The 16,636-nt window shown below is 42.1% G+C and overlaps 1 protein-coding gene across 3 annotated transcripts in view; it reads right to left on the reverse strand.

The window, feature by feature from the left end:
• The window catches only part of ABCC4 (ATP binding cassette subfamily C member 4), a 243,967-nt gene that overhangs the window by 113,984 nt on the left and 113,347 nt on the right, over window positions 1–16,636 (reverse strand). The gene's annotated exons all lie outside the window — the stretch shown is intronic.

A 16,636-nucleotide genomic window follows, 5' to 3' on the forward strand; every position in this document is an offset into this window, starting at 1 on the left:
AGCCATGCTAACATGGCGACTAACGCGGTGTCTAGCAGAAGACACACAGGGTTTGGGGATGCTCAACCTATGATTCAGGGCTCAGTGAGTGTTTCTCCACAGACGGACGGAAGGGTGAGCGCGTGTGCTCAGAAAGCCGCCTCTTCAGCATTTGCCTTGTTGGGAAACGAGAGAGACTGGGACTGTGAGAAGGGAGGCCAACGCGGAGACAAGCAGGCACCGACTGTCCAATGGAACAATGAAAGGGGCCTCCAAGGGCCAGCTGTCCATAAACGGTGGGGGTGGGGGGAATAACCATTGGTCAAATTCAAGACAAGAAGGATGGTTCAAGCTTGTTCCTGTGGCAGCTGCAGCCCAGGAACTTGGCCCCGGCACAAAAGCATGAGGGCAACCTGTGTTGGGGGGTTGGGGGTGGTCAGGAATCCTTCCAGCTCCTGGAGCCCCCCACCAGGCCTGGCGGGGGCAGTGAGCTCCATGAAATAACTCGCCCATTCAGACAGTTCTAGTGGGCCTCCACCTTGAGGCAGGCCCCATCTACAGCAACGGTCTATGCTCAACAGATAAAAGAACTCATCCAGTTCTGCAATCTAAATCCCTTCTTTGCAGCTTCCAGATACTTACCGGGCCAGCTTCATCCTGAATTGCATTTCCCCCCTCACTGTATACCCACACAACTCCCCATCGTGGTAGCCGCTTGAGAGGAAAAGGTTTCTGCGCCGAGCAGCTGACAGGTTAATCACATCGATACCAACCCCCGCTTCCCTAAGTGTCATGGAGCTCCCTGGTAAGAGGCTGGCAGCAAGCCAGAGGGAAAAGTTTTCATGGACTTCAGGCTGACCTCCTGACCTTTAGTACCCATTCTGATCTGTTCTGTGACCCGCCACTGGATTCTGATTCTGAGTGTTTCCTCAACTATCTCCCCACCCCCACTTCTCCTCGCTCCACTCAAAAAGCCCCACTTCCTCAGCCCTGCTTCAGGTTCTCCCTCCCAAGTGTCTCCTTAGCAGGACGTTCACTGCTAGAACTCTAACACGCCATCACTAGACCAGCACGCTCCCCCCAGCCCGCCTCCTGGACACACCCACTCCTTTCGATATTTCCCCAACTGTGGGGAGGGATGGTCTTTGTTCTCCAGGTACCCTTAGAGGACAGACCCGTCCATGGATCTTCCACAGCCTCTAGATGAGAAGCACCACAGACCATCTAATGGTCTAATATAGACTGCCCATGGGATTTGCCTGGTGTATAAAACCCAATATGGAATTAAAATGTCTTTCCTGCACAGGTAAGCAAAATGAACAGCAAACCGTCTCAGTAATCCAGGCTACCAAAGGCTGCGCCAGGATGTTGTCCCTGAAGGACCAATATGCCTTTCTCTTTGTGGGCAGTTTAAAAAGATGCATATCGAATAATGGCCTTTCACACATTCGTTAAACATCCAGGAACGAAGGAGAGTAGAAATTTCTATGTAAGGGGGAAAAGGCTGGACTGAGGGTTTGAAATCTCTACGGAAATCATTTAACTTTGAAGAAAAAAATCAGAAATTCTCTACGGGCAGGATCTGGTGTCTGCCCATTGTTCCTGGTAAAACCCAGCTAACACAATTGCAGAATATTCTCGGCCTACCATTTATGGATTTCCATGGCTAATTTCTGCATGCTACTTCTTCTCCCCTTTTCCCTCCAAATGCAAATTCTGCCCACCATTCCCATCCCTCTCGGGTTACGTGTGCTATTGTAACCTACACGAACAAATATTCATCTCCTAAGAACTATACTGCACAAGTTTTTCATGCATATTAGAGGAAAATCAGGCTTCCGCAAGACATCAAAGTCCTTTCAGACCATGACCTTACGGTGTTCCTTACCAGCATTCGACACTCGCCTGCATTAAATAACACCTGTATAGGCTTGTAACGAAGAAAACTCACTGCCGGATCCCAGCTCCCCGACGGGCACCCACTCCATGGGCCGCAGACAGAAAGGCAAGCGGCTCGTCGCTGAAAGGTTTCCTTCGAGCTGAACAGAGCCACTAGTCACAAATCTGAAATTGCTAGTATTTTCATCAGAAAGGAGGAAGAGAGCTTTAATTCACCAAGACGCTACGATGTGGAGGCAGCAGGCGGCTCAAGGCTGAACGGGTCGAGCCGTCGAAAGCGTGAGAGGTCATCGAGACAGGAATGGAGGAGAGAGCCCAGGGGAGCGATTTTCTTTCCTCGGATCAAAACACAGTGTTCCTTACCCTCGGACTTTCCAGGTCAGTTTGCTTTTCACCTAGGTCTCTCACTTTGTCTCTCGAGCATTTTGTCTGGATCCGTGCTTTACCAGCCAGTTGCTTTTGCCTGGCATGTGTCCTCAAAACTCCACAACAGAAACAAGAAGGTACAAAAGTTGAAGAACACCAGACGCCTCCAGAAATGCAAAATGAAGACAGAACACAGGATACCATGACTATAAAGCCCCCTATTACCACCTCTCCTGACGAAAGTGCCTATTTATACAGGGTGCTGATGGGGGGGGTGGTTCTAATGACATTTTTGATATGTTTGAGCCAGTATTTGAAAAGAACCTTACAGGCAGGGGCAGGAGTAAAGAGACCACAACCTTGTGTTACTTGAACCCAAGCAAGGTGAAGCTGGACCATTCGGCCCAGGGAGCCAGCCTCGCCCACAACAGCAAATGGTGCTTTAATGCAGGAAACCTATTCCCGCATTTCTGAGTTTTTCAAAAGACTATCAAAACATAAAGGACACTGGAAGCAGATTCTCCCAGAAGGAGAGGAAATAGTGATGCATCGACATTATACACCCAAGTTGACGACAACAATAAAAATCCGAAAGATGGATAAAATTAGGATTAGATCCCGTCCTTACACTATTTGAAATAAAGCGAATGAGCGCCCTAAACGTATCTCACTATAAAACACTGACCTCGTGAAGGGGTAAGACTTCCTAGACACTATTTTCCTGCGAATTTCCAAATATCACTGAAGTTTGGTGGAGAACAACTAAGAAAGCAAAACTCTACGTTATTGAGAAAGATTTAAGACAGAGGCAGCAAGACACGAGGAAGAATTTTTTTTGCCTTTCTCGTTACCATGATTTGTGAATGGAGGAGCTTAAGTATCTAAAAAGCGATCTACATACCAAAGCCTGAATGAATCAATAAAATGTATCTGTAAGTAGGATTCACAGGGGCTGATACATCCGGGGCTCCAGGCTGTTAACCTAAGTTCTAAGCCCACGACAAGTGTGGTACTGCACCACAAAGCTTAGCAGGACGGTTTGTCTGAAAATATCCAACAGGAGAATTTACCCAGTCTTCTATTACACCCCACACCCCAAGCTTCTTTTTATCTATAGGACCACTGGATGGGATTCCTACAATATCGAAGACATTTTGCTCTGGTTCTCTCTGTAGGAAACTTCCCAGAACTCCATTCTATCCACCCCATGAGCCAAGACCTCCAACCATATTATTCCCCCATTCAAAGTCAAGATGAGCCCTACTAAACACTGAACTGCATTTCCAACACAGCCTATGTAAAGGTACTTCTGTCTTCGTGATTGCACACGTTTTGGAATGGTGAGCAGTACTCCTAATATGATAGGATTTAAGAACTACTACTCTTTCTCTCTGAGTCCTTTTTAAGTTATTTTAAAAAGCTCATACCAAGTGCTGTGTTGTTTTCACTCCCCTTTGAGGACCCGAATGGCAAGGAAGGGCCTACTACAATTCCATGATCCCAAGTTGTGTCTTATAAAACCAAATACTATAAAATGTCAGAGCTAACATTTTCCTAAAACATGATCAGCTATAAAATTAGCAAAACGTGAAGGTTGTGACAGAAATGAAGCGGACTGTCGTGGAAATATCTGCACTCCCATTTCATTACAGCCTTATTCTCAACAAAGTCTACAAACAACCTAAGCGTTCCTCAAAGGGTGAATGTATGATGATGTCACACACACACACACACACACACACCCTACTACTACTCAGAACAGAAAGAAATCGTGCATTTTCAGCCACATTCACGGACCTTGAGGACATCCTGCTAAGTGAGATAAGCCAGACAGAGAAAGACAAACTCTGTGTGACATCTCTTAGATGTGGAATCTGAAAACACTGAACTCATACAAGCAGGGAGTAAAATGGTAGGTGGGTGTGGGGGGCCCGGGGGTGGGGCATGATCTAGGCGTTCACACTTGTAAGTCCTAGAGACCTAATACACGGGACGGTGATCACAGACAACAAAGGGTGTTATAAACAGTAAACCTGCTCAGAGACTCGACCTTAATTGTTCATGACACAAGAATAACCATGTGACGTAATAGTGGGGTTGGCTAACACCACCACACCAATCACACTGCAATATAAATATATCGACGAGATGTACGCTGTATGCCTTAAACTCAGGCATTGTTGGATGCCAGACGGGTCACAAAAACAGACAAACAAATAAACAAAACCATCATAAAGTCATGAGAAGGTACTAGTTGAAAGTCTCTAAAAAATGCAGGGCCATGAGAAGGGGTTAAAGTGATCATCTGGTTTTCAGAAACAGACACTTTCCGAACATCCACCCCCTCTTCCCCCATCTTGGGACTAATTCACTTTCAAATGCTAAATCCCCCTGAAAATGGATAAAAGCAAGAAAGAGCATATAAAAGCTGAATCAACAGAATGAGGAAGGTAAAGACCGCAAATTTTAAAGTATTTCTTACTCTCGTATTTATAACTCAAATTAGAATTTATACACACACACACACACACACCCCATGACTGCAAATACAACGATTGCATACACCTCATAACATGTGTATTACATGCTGGACTGTCCAGGACATGCAAATTTTCTGAAATTTTAAAAATATTTCTGATCAGCTTGATGTCCACATCCATTTCACAGGAACTAATACGCAAGACAATTGCACCTTGACCTGGAGAGCTACCATTATTGTGTAAAATATTATAATGCATAGGGAATGGATGACACGGCTTCAGAAAATGCCCACGGAGAATTCAGAACACAGTCTCTGGTTCTCTTATGCAAAATTCCCAGCACACTGGTGTATGGAGATGTTTAATAAATATTTAGTTATAATCTGTATGCAGATTATAATCTGTGGGCTGATTAATCATTTGGAGCAATCACCTGCTTAATTTTCAATTACAGGCATCGGAACTCTCCATTCCCACATAATAACCGATGAGGACAATAACAACAGGAGTGAACAAGGAGGCGAGGACGAACGCGCATCTGCTACGTACAAGCTCTAGAGGCTGAAGAGTGCGGACTTCTCGTTGCCTTGTTGCTTCTGAAGATGAAACGAGACAATGGAAGTGACAGGATTTTGAGAGGCTGAAACTGTCAAATAAATTTACGATGTTGCTATAAAATGCCAACACATAGGAAGTGTTCCAGAGGTAGCCTACTTCGGGCTGATCCTCAATTTGATAAGCCACGGGGTAATAAACGCCAACACACAACACCTCTTCCGTGGAAAGGAGGCTCATAAAAACCCTCTGAGTCTTGACAACCCTGTTGTGGCTTTCCATGCCATCAAACTGTTTCTAAGTGACTTCTGCAAGACCACAGAACCATGGACTTTCGGAGTTGAGGGCCCTCTCAGACATTATGAGGCTGAATAAAGATGAAGACTCAGAACTAGTTAGGCGCTTGCCGCCTAACCACTAACAGAACTAACTACAGACAGGTGTTCAACCGGTTAACTCTTCTATCTGCACTTGGGTCTCTGCACCAAAACCATGCATCTCTTCATATGCCTCAATGCTATTAAAGTCAGCCAGTAAATTACAGCATTTAAATGGCCAGTTTATTAATGCTAATTGGACAGTATATATAGAAGAGCTGTATTTGTTCTGCGGGCTTATGATTCCTTTAAATGTTTTAAAAATATAATCTACAGTTCGTAAGAACGACCCCGGAATCTCATTTTCTTCCCCAGCTGCTTTAACCATATTGTGTGCAAGAAGTTTTGAGGTATCAGAATGTCCATCTGATAGAAATGCAGAAGGACTGCCTGGAATTAACTGGAGTGAACAAACCACAAAACGTCTCTAAAAACATCCCATGAATAAAATTTGAAGGCTTGACAATCTAAAACTGCCTTAGGTCAACTTTAACTTTCAGTTGTGAAATTTGTCATTTTTCATGCTTTTTGAAAAAGGTGAATACAAAGAAGTTCTACATTTTGACCCGTTAGAGCATTTTCAAAAATAGTAAGTTCTGCTATTCCCAAGAAGTATACGCACTTCCCTGGAAAGATTCCCATGTTCCATTTAAATAGAACTTATTTTATAAATTTCAAACTGTCTTTCCTTAATTATACAATAGACTTCTGTAATAAACTTCAGCCATATCATTTTTAAACAAAAAGTAAACCAGATGTTTGGTACTTATATGCAAAATTGAGCTCTCATTGTGAAACCAAATTAAATTAAAATGAACTCTGGAATGAAGCTAAGCCCCCAGTGAAAAACAACAAACACACACACACACAAAAAAACGATGTTGTTTTGTGGCTTGTTAGTTTTGGTCATTTACCTGTTTTTCCTTGCATTTGAGAAAACACACACCCCATTCCCCATCCCCACTGTTTTGTCAAAATTAGCAGATGCATTTGGATTTTGTTTTTAAAAAAAAAGCCACCTCTAAAATGTCAACATGTCAAACAGTCAAAAGTTAATCGATGTCAACTATATGGTAGGCATTGTTTCCAATGCTTTACATATATTAAATCTCTTAATTCTCACATTAAAAAGTTTGGGTCTACCACCCTCTTACCATCCCCACTGTACAGACAGAGTTGAAGCAGAAAGAGGTGAAGTCATGCAGCCAAGGTTTGTTGGTGGCAGAGCTAAGATTCGTATTCAGGGAGGCTGCCTCCAAAGTCTTTACCACGGAGCCCAAATTATACTCTGGCTCAAAACCACTATTAGGAAAGACAAGAGAACTGTTCAAATGGGTGTCCTTAAAAATGAAAGGTCACTCTATTTGCTGGTTGATTTTCAAATGTTAAGTTTCACATCTCTTTAATAGAATCTAACAATATGAACCTTATTCTGGTGTGACGCTCTAACTAAAAAGAAGTCTCTCTCTCTCTCTCTCTCACACACACACACACACACACACACACACGCCACCCCAACCTTCGCCAATGCTACTTAAGACAACTGTGCTTCGGTCAAAAGGACCTTGATGTAGGGACATAAGAATTCAGGGAAGAGAAAAGATGGGCTATTTAAAAAAAAAAAAAAAAAACATGTTTATTCACATGTAGAGGATACTCATTCTGCCACCTAAAATGTCACACCGTCCTCTGATCTAGGGAAGATTTAGTTAACGTTGATAGAGTAGGAACAAAGACAAGACGGCATACCTTGTGTGAAAGAAGACGCGAGTGGTCAGAACATTTGGCATCAAGGATTAAAGCTTCTTGATTCAATTTTTAGAATTTCCTAACGTATGATGAATCTCTTCAACTGGGCTAAAGACTTGACAATTCGTTAATAAACAGCAGCTTATCTGATGGTACGATAAATCACTGTCTGGATGACACAGGTGTTGCCTTTTAAAAGTACTCTGGCTATTTTTGTCAACAACTATTTATTTAATCTTGAAGTCAAGGAAGAAGAACAATTTTCTAGTTAACACTGATGACTCATCATCTGGAAATGTGCGTTTATTTTCCTTTCCTACACGGGACTATGTCAAGACCGACGTTTAGAAGTTAGCACCGTTAACGAATACTTCCGTCCACCGCAGAGCTTACAGGTGGAACTCCTTCAACTACATTTGACTCCTGTTCGTTTTTATGCTAAGAGGGAGAATAGAGAGAAGATTAATATCAGCATGAGATATAATTTCAAGCTATTTCTGCCATTTTATTCTCCAAAAAGCTAAAATAATGAATTTATAGTTCCCCCAAAGGAAATAAATTTAATGAGCCCCGGCCATTCTGACACTAACAGAAAGAGGAAAAATTCTACAAGAAAGGACTATCTACAAAAACGCGACCACTTCCTTCTTCATCTACTTTTAAATATTTAACGGTAACAAAAAAAGTTAATCCATGATTCTTACATCTCAAAGCATCGCTGTGATCTAGACATATGGAATTACATGTGTGAGAATATATATGTCAGGACAAACACAAACACTGCAAGATCCGTTTGCATACTTCATGCATAACAAAACGTAGGTGCTCACTACATTGTACGCCCGAAACAAACATTAACACTGTGCAAACCACACCAGAATTAAAAATTTTTTTCTAATTTCAATGTTTTTCTTACCACTCTCGAAACTTCTATACTTTCTGACTACACGCCTCAAACTGAGTTAAGAATACTTCCAGAAACCTCCACTTAAAATTTAGAGACCAATAAAATCATTAACCAGTTATTGATTTCAATATCCTAAAAATCAGGGACGTAAGCTGAAAATCAACCAGAGCAGACACACTGGTTTCTACCGATGTATTAACAACGCCTGGCTCTAGAGTATTCTTTCTACCAACAGCCGATCTGGAGGCAGGATGTTCCCACCATGAGAGCACAACTGTATTTGGAATAATGTCTGGATAAAGATTTTTAAACACATAACAAGTCTAAAATAGACTTTCCAGGTGTTCAAGAGGTTGAAACATTTCCCCATGTGATACAATCTATTAAAATGCAAATGCAAAAAAGAAATGAAAGGAAAATATTTCCAGAACAGAGAACTTGATTTTCTGATAGCTTTCCACTTAACCACAGTGTTTTAATAAACTTCCATTCAAAGTGTTCTTTGAAGCCTGTTGCCTTTTTTTTTCTAGAAGTTAAAGCGTTTCCACCTAAAGGAGGGGGAAATTTCTGAAAGGTTGATCCTGGTTACTAAGAATGAAAAGAACAGTGGGCAGATCATGGATGATTTCATGACAATATTGTCAGGGAGAAAGCTGCCATTGCTTACGCTCTATCCTCTGGCAAAGCAACTGTAACACACTTTGGGGGCGCCTGGGTGTCTCAGTCTGTTAACCCTCTGCCTTCAGCTCAGTCATGATCCCAAGTTCCTAGGATTGAGTCCTGTATCAGGCTCCCTGCTCAGCAGGGAGTCTGCTTCCGCTCCCTCTGCTTCTACCCCTGCTTGTTCTCTCTCTCTGTAAAATAAAGATTAAAAAAAAAAACAAAAAAAAAGCATCAGTAAGCAGGTTCTAAAAGCCCAGGAGAAGTGTGTATGGATACTTATTCAAGGCTAACTTGCTTCTTTCTCATGCACTTTCCAGAGATGAGCTCTAAGCACCTAGATGGTTCCTGATGGGTCAGGAGAGTATTGGAGTAGCTTCAAAAGTCTGGTTAAAAGCCAGGCGGGGTTTGCTGTAAGCTTAGAGGTTATTATCTTAAGTCAATCACTTACTTTTGTTTCCTAAATTCCCCTCTCTCTCTCTCTCCAACTGGTGTGATTTTCATTTTGAAACAATTGGTCTTGAAGTTCCAGGAAAACAGTTTTTGGAAATTTTATGAACTCAAGGCCAACGACTTAGGTAACTGATTATGAAAAAGAAATATAGCACAGGGCCAGGTGTGTAAGTGTGTCTTGTGTGTACATGTGAATCAAGATTATCTGGACTACAAGTGTATTCAGTCTTGGAATTGGTATCTTCCCTACATGGAATCATCAAATACTGACACTGGATAGTTTTTTTGGTTGGGAGAGGGTGGCAGGGAGTTGGTTGTTTTAGAAATAATCCATTGTCTGCAAATATTTAAGTTTGCAAATGCCTTTAAAAATAGAAACTTTTTGTTCCAATGCTTGGGACCACAACTTACAACCAGGAGAGGACTAAGAAATGCTTGAGGAGTGAAAAACTCTTCCCTCTTTTCACCTGTGAAACCTGAGGCAGAAAGTGACGGGCACAGCTACCCCAAAGCTACGTTTCAACAGAATGGGGTCTTCCCCACATCAAAATCTGCATCTCAACTCCCTATTCATAGTTCAAAATGTCTATTGAGGTTTTAAGATGCATGAAGTAAAACTATCAGGTACCAAATATTGAAGCGCCTACATCTGTCTTCAGTGCACAGCCAAACCCCCAGGAAATACATTAGGCGTTTGGCAATTTCATTTCCTGGACTGGTAGATAACAGTAGAAGCTGGAACCTTTGTACGGTGCCTTCCATGAACCACACAACGAACCATGTATAGGTCTTCACTTCGTGCCATCACATACCAGAAACATGGTCCACCATAAATAATCTATTACAAATTCTACTTCAGAAAATAAATAGGGAAGTGTTCAATTTAATGTCAACACCGAATGTAAAGACAAAAAGGCTCTAATTCTATTTCGACACTCTATAGTTGCATTGTTCTCAAAGGGCGTGGCACAGGGAGATGCAAATTCACTCCTGAAACCATCCCTTCTATCCCGCCTTCTTCCATCCAGCCAACAAATACTAATCGGCTACAAAGTGTCCAATCCTGGGTTCAGAGGCTTTTGCAATAACATAATAGACGGGCTCTATGAGGACTGTGGCCCCAAGGCTAAGAGAAGAGACAGGCAGTCAACATGTAATTACTTAAATTACAATTTAACCATAATTGGGACAAGTACTATAAAGATGTGATTTAAAACAACCAAATTTTAAAACTTTATGTGAAATATAATGTCACAGGTTCGTTGCTGTAAACATCTGGGTTTTTTTCTTTTCTTTTTTTCCATTTTCTTCACATCAAAATAAATGATAATGTTTAAAGGAAGGGGGCTCAGTGGGTTAAAGCCTCCACCTTCGGCTCTGGTCATGATCCCGGGGTCCCGGGATCAAGCCTGCTCCCCAGCCCCCGCCTGCCTCTCTGCCTACTTGTGATCTCTGTCAAATAAATAAATAAAATCTTTAAAAAATAAACAAATAAAAATTAAAAAATAAAGGAAAGGGGCCAGGGAGCAAATGATGAGAAGATGAAGATTTCCGTTATAAAATGAAAATCAAAGTTCAGTAGAGCTACAAAGTCAAACTGTGGACAGGGACAACTGACCGTAGACCAAAACATATAGAACTTCGATCCCGCAAATTTCCATCCACTCTCACCACATGTCAGAGCACGGTGCTTTTATATATATTTATCAATATTTATTTGGGTTGAAACCAGCCCAGAAATACTACTCCAAATTCTCTTGAATGGTTGCACAAAAGTGATAAACTATGTCATAAAGATACTTTGATGTGTTTTCTGTCACAAAGAACTACAACGTTGAAGTAATCATCGGCCTATGATTTTGGGGGAGGTGGTTAAATAATAGTATTTGAATTACTTTAAATCACACACCCCAGAGGGTAATGCCAGAGCACTAAGCACACTAACACGAGAAACTGGAATACACTAGTGAGGTCCTGAGTACCAAAATCTGCCAAGCTCCAAATTGGCTGAACACCGAGGCAACACAAATACAAAACTAATGAAAACAGGGGAGTTGGGGGAGTCTTACCATCATAGCTACAAATATTAGAGTGAAGTGAAGAACTTCTATATTATGATATATATGTCACTTAATGGGGACTCTCCTGGGAAATAAAAGAACACAAGTAAAATAACATACTTAACAAATTCCTGAGATATTACGGGATTCCCACTGTGAACAAGGCACAGGTTTCCCAAATCTTATCTTTCTGCCATTTTATTGGGCAACCACAAACAGTGCTTTCTCTGTTGCCAAGCTGTCAGTATTTCCATGTACAATGATTGTGGAGGGGAAAAAAAAAAAAACGGGACTAAAGACTACATTCTAATAGATTAAAAATATATATCAAAATGGTGCAATATTTACCAACTCTGAACAAGAGCTATAATAATCATCTTTATAGAGATTACTGACAAAATAACAATAGTAATCAAATATATGTAACTATGTAACTATTTAAACCCCTAACAAAGGCTTTTATGGTACTATTAGCAGTAAACAAGCAACTCCCATAAAATATGACTTAATATCACCCTGATAAAGAGTTTAAGTACATATAACTATTGTTATGTGAAAAAACATTATTTTTAATATGTGACAAGCCGACAGGACTTAATTACCACACCTACTTCAAAACTATTAGCTGTTTCATTCAAACCTGAAAAAACAATATTTATACGGCTATTGAGAATCATTATGATTGATGCAATCTTTTGTGTCATTCCCTTTAGAGTCACTTGCATTTGTTATTATTAACAAGGAAAAAAAGAAAAGGGAAATGTGTGTTTCTGTTTTGCAACAAAGGCTTTCAGATGATGACTAACTTCTTCCTTTGAACACGAAAAGCCTCTTTAACTAATGTACATATAAATATGTTCTTTACAATGTGCACCAAGCAAGGAAGGGGGGGGCGGGGGCAAGCCTGTAGGACTTAAGCCAGAATTAAAAGCAACCTAGGCAAGATGAGTACAAGAAAGCTGTCAGGATAGATGTTATTCTTACTCTCAATTTCTTCCAGCTCATCTGCTCTCAAGGAAGAAAAACCATAGTTTCTTTTAGCCATATCCACAACAGATCTCACTTGAAAGGAAACGCAGCCAGTGATCTGGCATGAATGGGCACATTACCAATTTTCCGGCATCACTACTGAATATTTATGTTGGTGACGAATGATGACACCGGTGAAATATTTTAACACGAAGCCTTGCCTTGTAAATCGTCTCAATGCTGTGTCAAAACAACACCTACCATAAATCAGAGGTTTTAGGACCAGTATTTCTTGTTCTAACATGCTACCTGCTCAGCAGAATCACTTGTGTGAACAGGCATAGATTAATGTGTGCTAAGCACAGCCATCTTCCCTCCTAACTTATAGAGCTATAATTTAACAGGCCTATTATCGTCAAGGTAATTTTGACAGTGCTGAAATATTATACTTGTTAAAAATATGCATTTAGCACGAACTCCAGTGGCCATTTGAACGGAATAAACAGAGAGGTATCCCTACAATTATCTTGCTTCTCCGCTGATGACTCTTTTTCGAGCAAGGCAGCACCATGTTGACAAGTGATTTTATAAAGACTCCGGCCAGACAGTTCTTCTGATAGGACAAGAACCTCGCCACGCGGCTCTCGGGTCACTTTTCACTTCTCCTCGAGTTATTTAGTGGCAGCTTGTAGTGGATGCTAAAGTGTCCCTTTCCAGGTTCAAGAAACAGAACAATGGTTCAACCCTCCACCACTCACCTCCCCCCAACGCTCAACTCCTACCCATGCATACCCCCAAATTGAGGATGGCTCAGATTTGTGAAGGCATCTCCAGAGGCTCATTTCCGACCCAAATTAGAAATCTTAATCCTTTGGGTAATTCTAGACTTTGGATTAAGAGGAGACACAAATAGGTGTCTCACAAGTCACGTTCCATACATTTCCTGGGCACAAGCACCTTCCACCAGGAGAATGAAAGTGAGAGAAGAAGAAATTACTCTATTTTTTTTTTTCCTTTTATACTACGTTAGCCCTAACTTAATCTGTAAAGGAAGGGGATATATGTGGGCGCTCTTCTCCGGCTGGAGACCTAAATAAGAGAACTCACACGCCGCTGTAAAAAAATCGGTCCTGTGACACGAACGCGCTGGCCACAGCCTAGTGTTAACTTTGCACTTCCCCGAGAGAATAAACAAACACCAACATTACGGCGGCTCCCTTCCTTAAAGCCAAATTAACAAACGGGATGCAAACAAACAAATATTTATCTGGAATCCATTACAGTTGATGCACTCAGCCAAGTATCGTCGCCGTTTCCAGGCACGAGGAAAGAGGACAACTCTCCATCTCGTCTCCAAAATGAAGGGTGAAACTCTAGAGACTGAGCAAGAATAGGACATCTCTACAGACTCTGCTGGCACGGAAGGAAACTGAAGGAGCTGGTCCTAGTTCTCCCTAAACTCATGTCCTACAAGCGACCATAGTCTTACCCTTAGGAATTAAAATATATCCAGTCAAGATGTCAGCAGCCGCCTATTCCAGTTACGAGGCAAGAAGGTGTCAGTTAAGAAATCCAAGCGACCCTGTTGGAAATGTCGGATATTCTGGGACAACACTGTAATTCATCCATCATTATGTCTCAAACATAAAGACCCACAGCAATGGCTTTAAAATTCTGTATCAACAGTACAAAATACAGACTCAACCTAGAAGAAATGGAATTTCTAAGCTTTAAATTTAAAAAGATAAAAATCAAATAAGATAAAATAAAATATAAAATAAAACAGGTTTTTGCAATCAGGTGCCCATATTATATCCCTGAAATACTGTAGATCATGCTGCCCTCTTGTGCCAGGCATAAAAAATAAAACCAACTCAGGCCGTCCAAGGAAAACATGGTTTACACTGCATACAGGAATTCTCTCTTAATGTCTGAATGATCCTCCTTTTGACCTGGGATTTGTATTACCTGTGTCTTAGATCTGACAGAATGGAGATGGCGGAAGACAGATGTTGATCAGGGAAGAGACAGGTGCAGCCCACAGCACGGGGACACAGATCCCATCCACAAAGCCACACCTCAACTCCAGGTGCAAGCAGAAAGTGCTAGAAATGCTGGGACAGCTGAGAACGCACAGCTCTTTCATACACAAACACATCAACATTACCAAAATCCACAGAGGAGGAAACGGTTGTTTAAAAAAAAAAAAAAGGAAGAGAAAAAGAAGAAAACTGGCTTTTGGCCTTCTGAGAAGATACACTAGCTGACTCAAATTTTACCCAAACAGCTTAAGATCGATTGGTTTATGAAAAATCAGTGGGTAATAAGATAGTGCATTATAGAAGCAAATAAGGTATATAAACTTCAAGCGAGCACATATAGGTTCAAAATGGAGAGAAACTGGTCGTGGAAGTGGAGAGATGGAAACTTGTCAAAAATTAGAGCTCTGAAGGGACAGACGCCTGGGTGGCTCAGTGGGTGAAGCCTCTGACTTCGGCTCAGGTCATGATCCCAGGGTCCTGGGATCGAGCCCCGCATTGGGCTCTCTGCTCAGTGGGGCACCTTCCTCCCCCTCCCTCTCTGCCTCCATCTCTGCCTGCCTCTCTGCCTACCTGTGATCTCTGTCTGTCAAATAAATTAAAAAATCTTTAAAAAAAAATCATATAAAAAAAAATTAGAGCTCGGAAGTGGTGAGTTTGAAGGATCTCCCACGGATGAACACGATGGGAGGGACAATGAGAAGGGAGACAGCACATCTCGGGTGGGAGCACCCGTGAACAAAGGGAAAAAGACATTTCCACAATCCGGATCAGGGTCACTGAGAATATTCCAGAACAGGTGGAACTGAAAGTGACCCTGGAAGGCAACTCCAGCAGGACACCAGCAAATCCAGGCGAGGCTATGGTGCCGGCAGCCCGTCACCACCCCCAGGCTCGCTGGCTGAAAACTACCCCCGGGGGAAAGTCCTTCCTATATCTTCTCTTTTCCAAACTCCAGGACACTCTCAAGACCATGAGATGGACTGACTTCTTCCTGAGAGGGTGCTCTGAATGACAAAGTACTGAGAAGAGAACGAGGTGCTTCCCGATCTCTCCATGCTGCTCAGAGGACACTGTAACTGGGGGGTGGGGGTGGGGGGTGGGGGGCCCATGACATCACACGAGCACTTGTATCCCTTTCACGTGGAGACTTAAAGGAACTTAACAATTGAGCCCCACCACCCCTCAACTCTAGAGGGGAATTGTTTTTTAATATTATATAACCATTAAAGCACATACCATCAACGATGTCTACTACGAACCATAATTCAAGCCTTTGGCTTGTTCTTCCCCTTAGATTAAAAACTACAAAAATTTTAACCCAATGGTAAAGTCTACCACTTAAGATATTTTTGATTTAAAAAAATTTTTTTTTTACTCTACCACCAAAAAGAATAAATAATTCAGGGCCCCTTAACGTTCCGGGCCCACAAGGCCTATCTTTGGAGTCTTTCCTTGGGCTTCTGTTTTCTCGAAGGAATGAGGACCGGCTAACAGATATTGGGGGTGGGGGGCGAGGAGAGGCAAGGTTAAGAGCGATGTGCCACTCTAAGATGAGCTACCCTGAAGATTGAAACTCAGTCCCAAATCCTTGAATAATATATAAATCAGCATGAGGAAAAGCCCGCAGGTCTTGAACGGGAAGAGCCCGGTTAACCGTGGCCACGAGAATTCAGAGGCTGTGATAACGGAGATGCAGCCCCACTTAACGCTCCGAACTTTATGACTGTAGCTCTCAAAGTAACTGGCAAAGTGGAGCGGCCTCCTGGTGTCCAATTCGTGAGTCCCCGTCTGACGGCAGCCGCACCAAGACTGCTCTCTCGTGGGGGCCTCTGCGGGTCATGGTGTCTGTGCTCTGCGAGGGGCCCGGACTAAACAAACATGCAGAATGAACCGCAGAGAACGCTTTCCTGGAACAGTCTTATTTAACTCTCATGACAGCCTCGTGAAGCACGAAGCTCAGCTCAGAAATTGCAACCCACCACTTCGTCACTGTAGCTAAGATACCGTACGCACTGACTCTCCGAGGTGTGTGAATGTACTGATCTGCTTTATTCCCACAATATCTTTTTTTCTTTAAGATTTTATTTATTTGTAAGATAGAGAGTGCACACATGCAAGCGGGGGGAGCGGCAGGCAGAGG

This window comes from Neovison vison, chromosome 5, assembly GCF_020171115.1.
Source record: "Neovison vison isolate M4711 chromosome 5, ASM_NN_V1, whole genome shotgun sequence".
Classification (NCBI taxonomy): domain Eukaryota; kingdom Metazoa; phylum Chordata; class Mammalia; order Carnivora; family Mustelidae; genus Neogale; species Neogale vison.